This window comes from Idiotropiscis lumnitzeri, chromosome 9 (genome assembly GCF_059441095.1).
Source record: "Idiotropiscis lumnitzeri isolate Australia: NSW breed Sydney's pygmy pipehorse chromosome 9, RoL_Ilum_1.0, whole genome shotgun sequence".
NCBI lineage: Eukaryota > Metazoa > Chordata > Actinopteri > Syngnathiformes > Syngnathidae > Idiotropiscis > Idiotropiscis lumnitzeri.
This window is the reverse complement of record NC_142399.1, coordinates 5,577,329-5,591,637: the sequence shown is the minus strand read 5'-3', so window position 1 is coordinate 5,591,637 and position 14,309 is coordinate 5,577,329. Positions and strand designations below refer to the sequence as shown.

The window sequence follows — 14,309 nt, the reverse complement described above, 5'->3', positions numbered from 1 at the left end:
TTGTTTTAGCATGTTCCCAGAGACTCTTTTTGTTATAGCGTTCTGATATTCCCTAGTTATTAATCTAAAACTCATTTTATCATGTTCCACAATCTCATTTAGTCATATTCTATTTTTTTCCAACTTTCTCATGTCAAATCGTTGTATATTGTCAATTTATCATGTTCCCATATTCATATTTTATCTTCTCTTTATCCCAATTTTCTCATTGTCTTTCATGGTTTTATGTTTCAATTCATATACTGTTTTCTGATCTCTTTGCGTGTGTTGCCTTTGCTCATGTTACTCACACACGTGCACACCCACACAAAATAGTTTTTGGAGTTCATCCAGGGTGACTCATTTGCGTGGTCGTCTGGTAAAAGCTTGAAATTTGGTGCACAATTTAGTGTAAAACCTGGTGCCTAATTGCTTTTCAATTGGGCGACCAATTTTGTGTGCATGTGCGTGTGTGCATGCATGTGTTGCGATTAGAAAAGGCCTCTAGGCTTTCTCAGCATTCATGTAAATTAGTATTAATGACACAGTAGCGGCACTGACACACCAATCCACAAAGTTATTTTGTTGTGTTTGTGTGCGTGTGTGTGTGGATGTTGCTGATTAGTATTGCGCCGTTAGTGCACCTCAAGTGCTAATTAACACCCACAAGCTTCTACCGCACACATGCACGCACATCACTACTGTAATACTACATTTGCGTGATTAATGTAAATGTCATGTGGTAACACAACAATCCATTTGGATTGGCCGGTTTTGATGTACACTCCTCACGCATCATAGACCCGCTTGCATGCTTGCAAGCTCTCATCTTTCTCCTGTTCTGATCTCATTTACTCATGCTGTTATATTGCCATTTTGCCCTTGTCTGTCGACAATGCTGTTGCACCGTCTCATGTTCTCTTTCCATGTCTTTGTCTGATGGTGTTATTTTCAGGTGCTCAGAATATCAATCCTCACAACCCTAGATTCTTTATCTTCTGCGTAGAAGGACTACTATTAGTGCTGTAGTGATGGCCTGAGAAAAAAATGATTTCATTGTTTTCCATTCACGTCAATGGCAAACCATGATTTGAGATGCGAGTGCTTTGACTTGCGTTCATGGTCACGCATGGGTTAAAGTCATATCTCACTTGATTTCTGTGGTTTCATATACTCAGACAATTACACACTGCGTATCGACTAATAAAGGTTGTCTTATCTTGTCTTAGACATACCAGGTAGCCTTCTTTGCCTTACAAAAAAGCCTTTTAGTTTAAAGCTAAAGCTCAATTCAAAATGCCATAGACAGGCTAACAAAACAACCATCATAATATATTTTCATTTTATTTGTGTATGATGTTCTGCAAGCAAGCGTGTTTTTTTGTTTTTTTGCAACACTGCTTGAGGCAAAGCTATTGTTGTTTTGGGTCTTGTTCTTTTTCCCGCTGACCGTGCCATAGCGACTTTTAGTTTGTGGTATTCTGCAACTGCAGAACAATTAATGAGATTCATTTGAAAAGCATGTTTGCTTGTTTTTGTTGTACGGGAACATCATGATCATGACTCAACTGCAGGAGGAGAGAGTGGCCTCATGTTTTCAATTATTTTGACATCATTTAAAACAATGAAAGTTCTCTTCCAATTACCCCATCACAAACATTCTAATGTGTTTCCCGAGCTTCTTCTCCACCGGATTTGTCCTCTTTGTGGAAACCAAAAGTTTTCAATGGCCATCCAAATGAGATGCGTCAAAGCCGGAGGCGAAACAAAGCCGCTCCCGATTAGACCGTTGACCGACGCTTTTGGCGCACTTTAACGACTTTCTCCGCCATTTAGCCCTTTTAATTACCATGCGCTAATCTCAGATGTTCAATTTAAAATGGGAAAAGACGGCGTCCGTTTGCGCTAATGTCACAGCCGTGGTCATTATTGACTCAAATAGAAACTCGGAGGGCACCCTCAATTAACTGGCATCTTAATTAATACTCCTCATTCCTTCACCTCCGCGGCATATTTCTCCACTTATCTGGCTTTCGTTCTTTATTTCTTCTTCTCTGTCACAGCTCAGTAGTGTCTGGAATGGCAATTATTGCCTCACAGTTGAAATGACACAATAATTGACTGCTGCACTACATTAAGGGACACGCCGCAAAGTGAATATTAATATTCGCATGCTGCAGTCTTTTTCCAGCCTCTCGTGCAATATTATTGATCTGAAAGCAAGGCCACAAGCTAGCATAAATGGTATTGAAGTAACACATGTATTTGGAGAGCTTGTTCCGAAAAGGTGGCGGCACGGTGGATGACTGGTTAGCACGATGGCTTCACAGTGCTAAGGTCGTGCGTTAGATTCCGGTTCCGGCCTTCCTGTGTGGAGTTTGCATGTTCTCCCCGTGCCTGCGTGGGTTTCCTCCGGGTATTCCGGTTTCCTCCCACATTCCAAAAACATGCATGGCAGGTCGAATGGATACTCAAAATTTGTGAGCGCGGATTGTTGTTCGTCTTTATGTGCCCGCGATTGGCTGGCGACCAGTTCAGGGTGTAGCCCGCCTACTGCCCGGCGACAGCTGGGATCGGCTCCAGCACCCCCCGCGACCCCCGTGAGGAGAAGCGTCTCAAACAATGGATGTTCAGAAAGGGGCACAGACTAAAAATGAGACAGAAGAACCACTTAAAAAAATAAGAGTCAGTCCTACATAAGGTTCAGAATTATTGCTAGTTGACTTGTAGCTACAGAATTTCATAGAGTACATTTTACTCTACAAAGACTATATTTGGTCTCAGTAAACAGTGTAAGATTTGAGAGTAAAATATTCAGCATAATATTGTGAATAGTGTGTGTGTAGTGTTTACTGGGACCAAATATAGTCTTTTTAGAGTAAAATGTACCGTGTAATAACCCAATCTGCATAATGTCACGACAGGCTAGTAAATAAACCGATGAAGCCATTGAATCTGCTTGTACACATTGGTCCCAAGCCAAATATACCACACACCCAGTATTAAGAGAAAAAGAGGGTCCGGCTGCTTGACGAGGAACAAGTGCAGTTCTCCCGCTAATTACAACAACTACATTCAGAGTAATGGCCTAATGGTGAGTTGTATATTTAATCATACGTGAAATCGGTCTTTGCCGCAAAAATAGGTGGGGACTGCTGATTTTAGACTTTCAAGTTTTTTGACTTCCTCTAAAATTCCCTCCAAAAATCCCCAGGTTCCCGAAAATTCTCTGCAGTTGCTTTCAGACTACTCTGAGGAGGTCGTGGATGAGGTTGCCGCTGCTCCTTCTGCTTCCTTTAATCCAAAGTAGAGAAGCACGCAGACCAAACAGTTCAGACAAACCACACCAACACAAGTGTCTTGAAAAGAAATCAAGTAGCTCCCTGTGTCCCTTTAGGACATCTGTGTGTGTGTGTGTGTGTGTGTGTGCGCGTGTGTGTGGGTGAGAGAGAGCCAGTGTGAGTGCGTGTGCATGTTTGCCTGTGCGACTGTAAGTTACAGAGACTGTGTGGCTGTGTTTGTTTGACAATGTGTGAGATTGTGTGCGTGTGTGTGGGCGAGAGCAAGTGTGTGTGTGTGTGCGTGCGTGCGTGCGTGCGCGTTTTGCCCAAAGGGAAACGTCTGGAAACGATTTGAGCCTAAAGGAAAAATAAAATGCCTGGGATTCTTTTGGGGGACAAACGGCCGCAGAGAGAAACCAAATGAAGACCAAAAAGAGGCCAGACATGAGGAAAATCAAATATTTCTACTTTTGTGTGTTTGTGCTTGCGTGTGTGTGCGTGTCTAAGTGCATGTGATTACACAGCATAAGAATTGCTGGCTCAGCGTATATAGAGATGGTGATTCTTGGCGAAGGGAAATAAAACTGCATCCCTATTCAGCAGTCTTCCACGCCACAAGGGGGCGGTCCTTTGCTTTTATCCTCCTTAGAAAGATTTCATTTGAATCCGTCCATCTTATTGGGTGATCTGTTTCAATGCAGTTGCACGTTAGATTTGTAGTGGCCCGTCTCCGTGTTTTTGGAAATACAGGCTTCGCTTTTTTTGTCTTGAGTTGCGACAATTTCAGTGCTCCAAACATCTGCAGCTGCCTGAGCAGTTGTGACCGTCTTATTTGTGCATACAGGTCTTATGCTTCGCCCTGGTGGTCAACAGAAGTAGAAGTATTACGAATGAACCGCGTACTGTTACAACCGGTTACATCAATTTTATTGGTGCTGATGGACGGGTTAGTGGCCTTTCTATTCATATCATTCGGGCAACTTGTGAGTCAATGCACCAGTGCGCAAACAAAAAACATCTCTTGTGCTGTTCCACCTCATGGGCATGAAGTCTTTTCACTCTTGAATCAATCCCAATTAAAGGTACAGACTCCATTTTCACTTACTAAATAAGGTTATAAACCCCAAGATCAAGCATAAATTCAATGTTTCCTGGTGAGAGGGAGTCTTGGTAAACTCAAATTGTGTGTGTGTCTGTGTGTGCATGTGCATATGTGTATGCATTTAGTGTACCGCTCATAAAAAAAAAAAAAAAAAAAAAGTACGCTTCATTTCAACAAACTGTCAATTACTACGGCATGGCGGGGCTGTGAAGTGGCCGTTATGGCATCAGTCCGTCTTATTAGCGCCTCTCGTTAAAGGCTGGTGGGGAAAATGTGGAGGTGGAAAAGAAAGGAAGGCGCGAGAGAAAATAGAGGATTTGTCGTCCAGCTCGGCCAATCGTGCGTGTCCGGGAACTGCAGAGTAAAGATATTAAATATGAAATGCGAGTGAGATATCAAAGAGGAAGTTGCAATGTTGCATGGAAATCCTCTTTTTTCCCCCAACCACTCCATTCTTTCCCTCAGTGACTTAATCCTCAGGGGCTTACATTTGTTGTTTGTGCGTGTATTCGTCTATCAGACATATTTGAATATTCCCCACCTCCATCCAAGAGTCACGGGTGTGCTAGAGCCTGTGCTCGCTGTCTACAGGCAATAGGCGGGGTACACGATGGACTAGATGCCAACCAATCGCAGGGCACACAAAGACAAACACGCTCACATCATATATATTTTTTTTCAATACATTTTTGGTCTTTTTACCTTTGTGTCAAATGTCAGTGTTAACTCGTAAAGTCAGCTCATCGACTAGTTGACTAGTCGGTTCAACCCTCAGTCAATGAAAGGTTGATTAGATTTGTTACCCACCCTTTTAATCCTTTTTTTTTTTTTTTACATTTTATAAAAGTAGTCTTTTTTACCTTTGTGTAACATTTAAATAACATTGATCACTTGTAGTTGCCCAATTTGGTTTTAATTCATTAGATGTATTTATACACTTGAATTTTTTTGATTTACTATTAAAAATTAAAAGATGTCAATACTGTAATTTTAATATTTCTACTTAGAAAATATGTATGATTATTATTATTTTTTTTTTTTAATGCACAAATAAGATCCCATAAAATGATACCACCATTGTGCACCTGGAGTGATATCTCTTTAAAGAAGGAACAAAAGTGTTCTTTTTGGGTCAGAACATGATTGTGTGTGCGTGCATGTGACTTTTGTGCTGCAAGCATGTAATCTTGTATCCCAGGATCACTCGCTGTACCTCGCGTCCTCCCCAGTTGCGGAAAAGCAATTTCGCTCCATTCGCTCTTTGTAATACTCTTTATTATCCTCTGATCGCATGTCCCTTACAAGCTTTCATCCTACTCTCTCTGGATACTTTATGCACTGCAAACTACACGCACAAGAAAAAACATACGATCAATCACTCAAAACGGAGGATTTCTTTATAAGGCTGATTTAAAAAGTCATGTGATCAAGATGTTCCGTAAATCAACTGCAGTGAGCAGCGCTCGCAGCTCCTACTTGTAGCTCCTCTCGCTAGTCAGGTCAGTCATCATCATGTGACACAAAACTCGAATCAGCTAAACTAGATAGCATGCCTACGTTAATCTCAGGAATTTGAGTGCCGCGATAAGACTCTAATTGAGACGAATTGAGGTATTTATTTCGGTAAGCTAAATTACTTAGAGGATGTTGGGTCGTGACGGCGAAAAATGTGGCACTTAGGCTGAGGCCACGTGACACAGACTTCCATCTTCTCACTAAGTTCAGCTGTATTTTTAATTTTTTTTCAATTTTGTATGATTTTGAAAAAATAATATATTACACTTTTATACATCCACAATATTACACATTTAGAGGGGATTTTGTGCTATTTTGAGTTGTGATTCACGTTCCACATATTATTTTGTGTATTTACAAAGATTATGTGCGTGTTCAAAAATAAAGTTGCCCATTTTGACTATAAAAGCGGTTCATGACTTTACAACCATGAAAAGAAATGTCGTACTTCAAACCCCCTTGTTTAAATTCCCATTATGTTCGGTTGGTTCTTCCTTTTAACATACAGTAGTTTTCATATTTAATACGATTTTATGAATGCAACTTCTGTCATTTTTTTGTCGAATGCAGCCAGCATCACACCCAGTTTATCTTCGGATCTCGCCTTGCTGGCACAATGAATAAATATTTGCATCAGTCCATTGAGGCAAAAGCCCAGCCAGATAAATTAGAAGATATCAAAATCTCAAGAAAAGTTTCCAAAAATGCAGCCTTTACTAAGTTTTAGAAGTTAAGTCACATTTTTAAAGTGTTTGAAGCAGCAGAATGTTTATATCGCTTTTCTGGGTTTTTAGGCACCAAACAACTTTGGCAGCAGAGCGGACCAAAGTGTAATTTATTCCCCTTTTGTGTGTCGGCGCGCCTTTAAAAAGCTGGCCACGGCTTTTTATTGATGTGTGTTCTCCTGTATCTCACTGCTGATCAGTCAGCCCTGCAGGGTAATCAATACGAGTAAAGGGCATTAAAACTCGGCCTGCTGCCATTTTTGTGTGAATCGCCGGCTAATACCTGCTGCTTATCACACCTGCCAGACGCCTGTCACTGTCACTATTTGAAGAAAAATATAGGGAAAGGCCACATGCTAACATTTGGCTCTTCACTCAGCAGCCACTCCATTAGGTACACCTTTAGAGCTCCAATATTAGAACCGTGCATTGAAATCGATGTCAAAATCACGAGCTAAAGTTTTGGACGGTGTGAACGTTTCTCCGTCTTTGCCGTTTCCAGCCTGAATTTGAAGGATTAGAACTTGTCGCTCTGAAATCGGCTCGTCAGCCTGCCAGCTGCTGATAAGCGCTCTCAGGATTGATTGGATCTACCTTTTTTAATCTATTCAACTCTTCCAGGCCATTGGGAGGAGGGGGCGGATGCTTAAAGGAGTTGTGGCTTGTGCGATATGCGTGACTTTGAGAAGGCGTGACCACAGGGCAAATGTATTATTTTTATTCTTATTTTTTGAACATGAGATCATATAAAATGTGTTTTTACAAGTGCTCTTGAAGATGTCGCTTTAGGCCAGACAATCAATTAATTTTCCGGTGAAGCATGAAAAGAAGGTGGCTGGTGCAAAATGCGAGTAGGAATTTTAGAAAGTGTTTTAGGAAAATTCATCTCCGGAAGGTCATTTAGCAACATCACATTTGGCATGTGTGTCTATCATTAGCAAACCCGCAAATAAGTCTCAAAAATCCATGCTGGAAAAGACACAGGAAGTCTGCTATTCTGGTCTAGAGTTGACATCGTGGGATCATTTTGGACATGATTAACTCGCTCTAAAAAAACTTGTCCAATTGCTGCAAAATTAGAAAAACCTTTGAAGGTCATCATGCTTTTTCTTTTCTTTTGTTTTTTTTTTTTTTAAGAATGGCTTCTTGAGATTTTGTTGTACATTGACTCATGTCAGATACATCTACCAACTTCCATGTTGAATTGAAAAATATAAAAATAAAAAATGTTCACAATTTCAAGTTGCCAAGCTGTCTAGTTCTGATATGTGCTTCAAATTTGGTAGCAAACAAAAAAAAAGTAGTAACCATTTCTCCTTGATGAACACACCTGCTATATATGGCAAGTTTTTCCTCATTGGAAATCTGTCAAAATGGCAAATTTGCAATGCTTGTTCGGGCCCTTTAAAAAAAAAAAAAAAAAGAAGGAAAATGGCCTCCTTTCAGCCGTCACTTTGACTCGCTCTCCGTGTGAGGGAGGAAGCACGTTTAACGGAATGCTAAGCAGGCGAGCCGCGTCAACGTCAATTCACAGGCCTTTTGAATCAACACACTCTCTCTCACACACACACACACCCACGCACACACACACACACATACAAACAATGGAAGGGTCAAAACTGGCAGCACCCACCTTTAGCTCATTACTGGCGTCACATCCAATGAATGTCCTCTACTCGGCACTCAGCCTGTGGAGAGAAGAAGAAGAGATTTAACCTTTTGCCTTTAAAAAGTACAATACGTCTTCGTCTTGTTCACTTGTCGCCATAAATAAAAACATTAGCCGAAGACTGTGCACGTACGTCTAAAAATAACAACGGGCTGTCAAAGCTCTGCTGGTAGTAATTTGCAGAGGGAAAAACAACAAAATTGAATGGGCTAAGTAGCAGCAGCAGCAGCAGGCTGACGGTGCACCAGTGGAGAACCGGTTAGAGACTTTTAAATTGTTGTCGGTGTCGCTGTCGGCTGGCGTGTATCGTGTGTCAAAACAAGCGCACGCCGCCTATTCGCGCATGACTGCGAATGCTGAAACGTAACACAAGTATATTTAATTCATGTGCGCCCATGACTAAATTTGCAGAGACGCTTCCTGCGCTGCTTAGCAGCTTTTGACTCGACAACGTTGTTTTAAATATTCAATTTTATGTCTCTGCTATCTACACAGCCCATTTTTTCATCATTAAGTCTTACGGGGTCATATATGTCTCAAATTATCACCCCCACCCCAGATCTGATTTCCAATTTTGAACAATTTTCACCGTTCGCTTCTAGCAAATCTCGATGATGTTATGAAAGACACTGAATGCGGGTCACTGGGACCCTACTCTAGAGGCGGGGCTCCTTGGGACCGCCTGGCAGAGGGGCCTGCACCCATGGGGCCCGGCTGGGCACAGCCCAAAGGCGCATTGTGCCATGTGCTCACTAGAGTCTGACTTTTTCGCCAAGATCCACAGGATGAGAGTCAAGTTTACCTTTAATCACGGAATTGGGACGCTACAGGATTAAAAAGTTCATGGGAGCATACAGGAACAGGATTATCCAGTCCAAAAAAAAATAAAAGTCTTTGCAGGGTCACTGTTCAATACATGAGTTAACTACAACAATAGTTGTTTCTTTGTTTTTTAATGTAGTTTTCAAAGTGGGTGCGGCACGGGAGTGGGAGTCATTCGTTTTTACTGGAACCAGACAGGTCAGAACTTTGAGAAGATATTAAAATAAGAATATAATACAAACGCATTATATAAAGATATGAAAATTAAACAAACTAAAAAAATAACCTTTTGGTTTGTAGATGAATTTCAATTTCCATTTCTAAATGTTATTGCTCATGTTTCCGACTCTATTTTATTATACGATGTGACGGCGCCCCCATCAGTCAGCTCACTACCAGACGCCCTGGAGCGAGCGCCCTAACCTCGAAGCGTCCCGCAGGAGCCTGGCGAACACACTGAGCGTCTCCGTCGGGACGTTGTGAGTGAGAAAGTGTGATTTGTTCAAACAGTGAAAAACGCTGAAGGGGCGAGAGCCTATTTAGTAGGAACTGTTTTATTTTATGACAAAAGGAAAAAACGAGTATGTCTCCTCTAATGTCAGTTGCACAGTATCAGTGCTTCCTTTGGCTTGAGTTTAAGTCATTCCAGGACCTAGGGTGTAAAAAAAAAAAAAAAAATCATTCATCCTATATTTTTTTAATTGGATGATTATCCTGTAATCTGAATTTTACTCTGCTTAATACAGAAATTTGTAAAGGCCTAAACAAAAATCCATATCCTTCAAGCCCTAGTTTATTTATTTATTTATTTTTTGCATTCGACTGCTTGTCCCGCTCAATACTTAAAGGGAATCAGTTTTTTTTTTTAATGTCTAAAGATGGCTTTTACCTCACATTTTGCCTCGCCAACGACAGCTCGTAACTTGAAAAATGTGTCTTTTGGGCCATTTGTAACTGAAAGCACTACTGTATGTAATTGCCAGCTACAGTCAGTTGCTTCCTTGAAAGAGGCGACTTCTATACGTGATAAAAGCACAAATCACTCAAGAGTGGCAAAGCTTTGGAATAGTGGGATGATAAAGTGGGCACAATCGATTTTGCCACCGCTGACTGTGTTGCGAGACGCGGCGAGACAACCGTGTCAATAGCATAATAGTGTGAGATGCATGAATTAAAGCATATCGATTTTAATGTTTTTTTTAGTGAGGTGGCAGCTCGCGTCATGCTGGACTTTGATGGCATATGCACGACCACAGCCTTCAGAACATGAACATACATTGTATTGATTTTGTTCCGCCGAATCTATTTTCTTCCTCTAGAGGCGTGTGAGACCAGACCAGAGATCAAATCTGACACTGAAAGCAACAGGGTTCAAAGATAGTATGCTTGCGGATAATTGGATAACAATAAGAACTACATTTTAGCCATAAAAGCGTCATTTGGGTTTTTCAGCGTCCTGTTACGTCAAATTGACGACACATTACTGCGTCTTTCAGTAATTTATATTTGAGTGCAATTTTAATCATGAAAAAGAACATGATTTATTAATTACAAAGAAAGATGATTTGCAACATGAATGTTTTGAGATACAAGCATGGTCATGCAATCAATTAATGACATATCTCAAGGCACCACTGTATTGCTAATAGCTTCCACTGCCTGCAGAGGAAGCTTCCGCTTCTTAAATTAAAATATAATTTCTTGCCAAGGTCCTCACAGGGTTGAGAATGAAACCCATTTTACAAAAAAAAATGTATGAATGCATTCAGTAAATAACCGTGGTATTAAAAATGAAATGGCCAAACGTTGCCACAGTAGAGCCAAAATATTCAATTACTGATATATTGAACAGCTGAAATTGGGAATTACAAAAACAGGGAAAAGGTTGAATGTGTTAATTGGTATGGACTACATACTGGGAGCATACATAAAATTCATTAAATTATGTCTTGAACAGTTCAAAAAGGATCAAGGGACTTCTGTAAAAATCATTTGAGTTTTTACAAGGCCAAGTGTTAGAGACAGTTAGTTGAAGGGAAGATGGAAGCAAATGCAGGGGGAAAAAAAAAAAATGGTCCACGAGTACGGACTAACATCCCATGGTCAAGGCCGAGGCTGATGATGTCATCACTCCCAGGGTCTCCATTTAGAAACGGCAGATTTTAATCCACGGGATCATAATTTGTTTGGATAGAGCTCAGTTGGGGGACCATAATCAGAATAATTATTCTGGTCTCATTCCAGCCTCGGGCCTTTTAGCTAATGACAGCCATGACACTCATGGCGAAGCTTTCAAGCTGTCGGAACGCGTGTGAAATGTGTGTATGATGCGTGTGTGTTTGGGTGCGCGTGTGCGTGTTTGCTGCTTGTGTCGAGATCATCTGTGCATATTAGAAAATCGTTACTGAGGAAACATGGCATTTCTTGAGGATTTTCTCTGTTGGAGTTATGCTTCTCCAGAATCACATACGCTAACATTTATCACATAAGCTAACATTAATTATCACTGTAAATAATGATCCCATAAGTCTATCTTTCCATTAAAGAATAATATATGCTAATGTTGAAGAGAGACTAAGAATTCCGGCAGTTTTTGTGTGTGTTTTGAAGCTATTGTGGATTTACATCAAATATTTGCTAACATTGCAAACATTGATAGTTAGGAAGGAAAAACCATCGTTTTGTTCCCTCCGCAATGTAGCATTGCTAAGCCGCCGCATATGCTATCATGAATCACACGTTAAAATAAAATAAGATAAGATACTCGTTATTAGTCCCACAATGAGTAAATGATTCATTGTTTCACATCAGTGGTCGATACTGGAAATTAAAAATGAGGTCGTTGAAATACTTGTGCTCATTACATCGAAGTCCTCACTTCACAGTGCGGAGGTTAAAATTCCACAGTGCAAATAATGGCACACGAAAGGTTTTTGGAAGCGCCGCATTGATTGATCATGATTGAAATCGACTGTGTCCACTCCGACAGCAGCGCAGCCGTCCCACTCGTAGATCCGCCGGGCTGCACGTCTGTGAAATTACCAGCATGGGGTTTACCCCAGTGCGCATTGCGCATTATTTACAGTAGAGAGGCGTAAGACTTAAAGTCTTAAGTATGGAAACAAAATACATTCACCATCCGTCCTCAAGTTGCTTTATTTTTAGCATCACCTGCTAAGTGAGCATCCTTCATCCTCATCCTCCTTTTGTCCCCGCTCATCTTCCTTTCATCCTCACCTGACTCAGTGTTGTGCATCCTTCCTCGTCCTCCTCGTCCTCCTACTTTTTCCTCTCATCCTCACCTGACTCAGTGTGCTGTTTAGTAAGTATTATTCATGGTCAGACGCACTCCTACACGCTTTCCAGACAGCAGAACCTCTATTTTTATATATATTTTCTACTACTTCCCGTTGTGAAGTGTTGCAGTCGGACGATTTTAAAATAGCAGCGTGTGGTTAAATACGTTTTTCTTTTTTTTTTTTTTCCGTCTGGCGGGAGGTGGGTGAAAAAAAAAAAATACACTAAATGTCTGATTTTGACAATAACAAGATGGAGCCCTCTTGGATCAGCTCAAATTCTACAAAATACACAGCTATATTAAGCCAGGCTGAACAAGAAGTTTTTTTCAAGTCTTATTGGTCTTGAAACACCGTTTTAAAACCTGAATTTGAAATCCTGACCCTTGATTGAAATCCTTTTTGAAAGCCTTAACAGTGGCTTGAAGTATTAAACCTGACTTGAAACCACTATTTGCAACCTTAACTTCTAATCCTAACTACAAACTCTACTAGGACCGGACCGAGCTCAAAATAGCGCATCACCATACATGTCGCACATGGAACTTCGAGGGTTGGTTCACACGGGGAAAAAAAAACGCAAAAGCAAACCCCTAAATTAAAAGCCTAACTTGAAACGCTAGCCAAAACACTCATACAACTTTAAAATCTTTCTTGACACTCATTTTGTGTGACCGTAAAGAAAACAAAGAGGCTGGCTATGCATGCCCAAAAAAAAATCCATTCATCTATCCATCCTTCTATGCATTGGAAACCATCCAAAAGTCTGATCGTCATGGACAATCTCTTTTTTTCACCCCCATCAGGCCTCATTCATGTGCTCATCGATGCACATAATAATACATCTGCACACAAAGCAGCCGCAAGACAATCCTCTTTACTTCACCGGCCGCTAAGCTCTTTAGCAACTCGCCGCTATGACCGCTGTGCAAACTTGGCCTGTGTTCAGCATCAAACACAGATTTTTATATACTGTAGTAGCCAAGAGACCAAGACAAACACACACATGAAAAGGAGCAGCATCATCTCCATTCAATTGCAGCAAAAAATGGGGCCAAAACAGTTTCTTTGCATTCTCCTGTACATTAAATATTATGGCGCACCATTTTTTATTTATATCAAAAAAATAAATTGCAAACGTTTTGGTTGTTTTTTTTTGAGGGGGGCGGGGTTGGAACAGATTAATGGCATTTTTGAAATACCATTTTTGTTAAGCGTTCTCGTGGCATGAATTCAACTCGTATCTTAAAACGCAACTGTGTTGATAGGATAATTTTAAGCAGGCAATCGCGGCTCACGTAGTTTTGAGCCAGCGTGTTCAATCTGGGAGCACACAGGTCCATTTCCCACCTTAAGAATGGTCACAAACACACACACACACACACACATGCACGCACCCACACACAAGCACACTCACACACACAAACTATCACATTAATGCTGCGGGGTGGCCGCAGCTCCATTATTTCTCTGAAGAGATTTTTCAATTCCATGGCTGATGCTTGAGGGATTGTGTGTGTGTTTGTGTGTGTGGTGTGCATTTAGATATGTGTGTGTGTTTTCCTGTGTTTAGAGAAAGAAATAGAGACCAATACGCTGATGTTGGTGGGGGGATTTGGCCAGAAATGGCAACGTAAACCATTTACTGAGCCTACAACGATGGTTATCTGCCGTTTTTCCTTAGCATCTAAGGATTCTGTGAACGTGTGAGGCTGTTTTTACTCACCGACAACTATATTACGATTTTTACATGATGTGCTATATAGTTCACAAAAAATCCATGTAGAGTGATTGGTAATTAACGCACTAACTGTGTTCGGAATCATTCACTCATTCTATACTTCAGTGCTGTCAAATTAAAAAAAAAAGTGTTTTGCCTCCCTCTTGTGGCATCTATGGGCAATTATTAATCTTTTATAA

General features: G+C 40.8%; 2 protein-coding genes across 10 annotated transcripts in view; one reads left to right on the top strand and one right to left on the bottom strand.

Annotated features, from left to right (window-relative positions):
* Window positions 1–14,309, top strand: part of LOC148329963 (uncharacterized) — a 269,796-nt gene that overhangs the window by 3,918 nt on the left and 251,569 nt on the right. The window lies entirely within an intron of this gene.
* Window positions 1–14,309, bottom strand: part of cdh11 (cadherin 11, type 2, OB-cadherin (osteoblast)) — a 70,237-nt gene that overhangs the window by 28,466 nt on the left and 27,462 nt on the right. The window contains exon 2 of the mRNA XM_088304293.1: window positions 8,236–8,290. The gene's annotated coding sequence lies outside the window, so the exon portion shown is untranslated. The remainder of the gene's footprint in view (window positions 1–8,235; window positions 8,291–14,309) is intronic.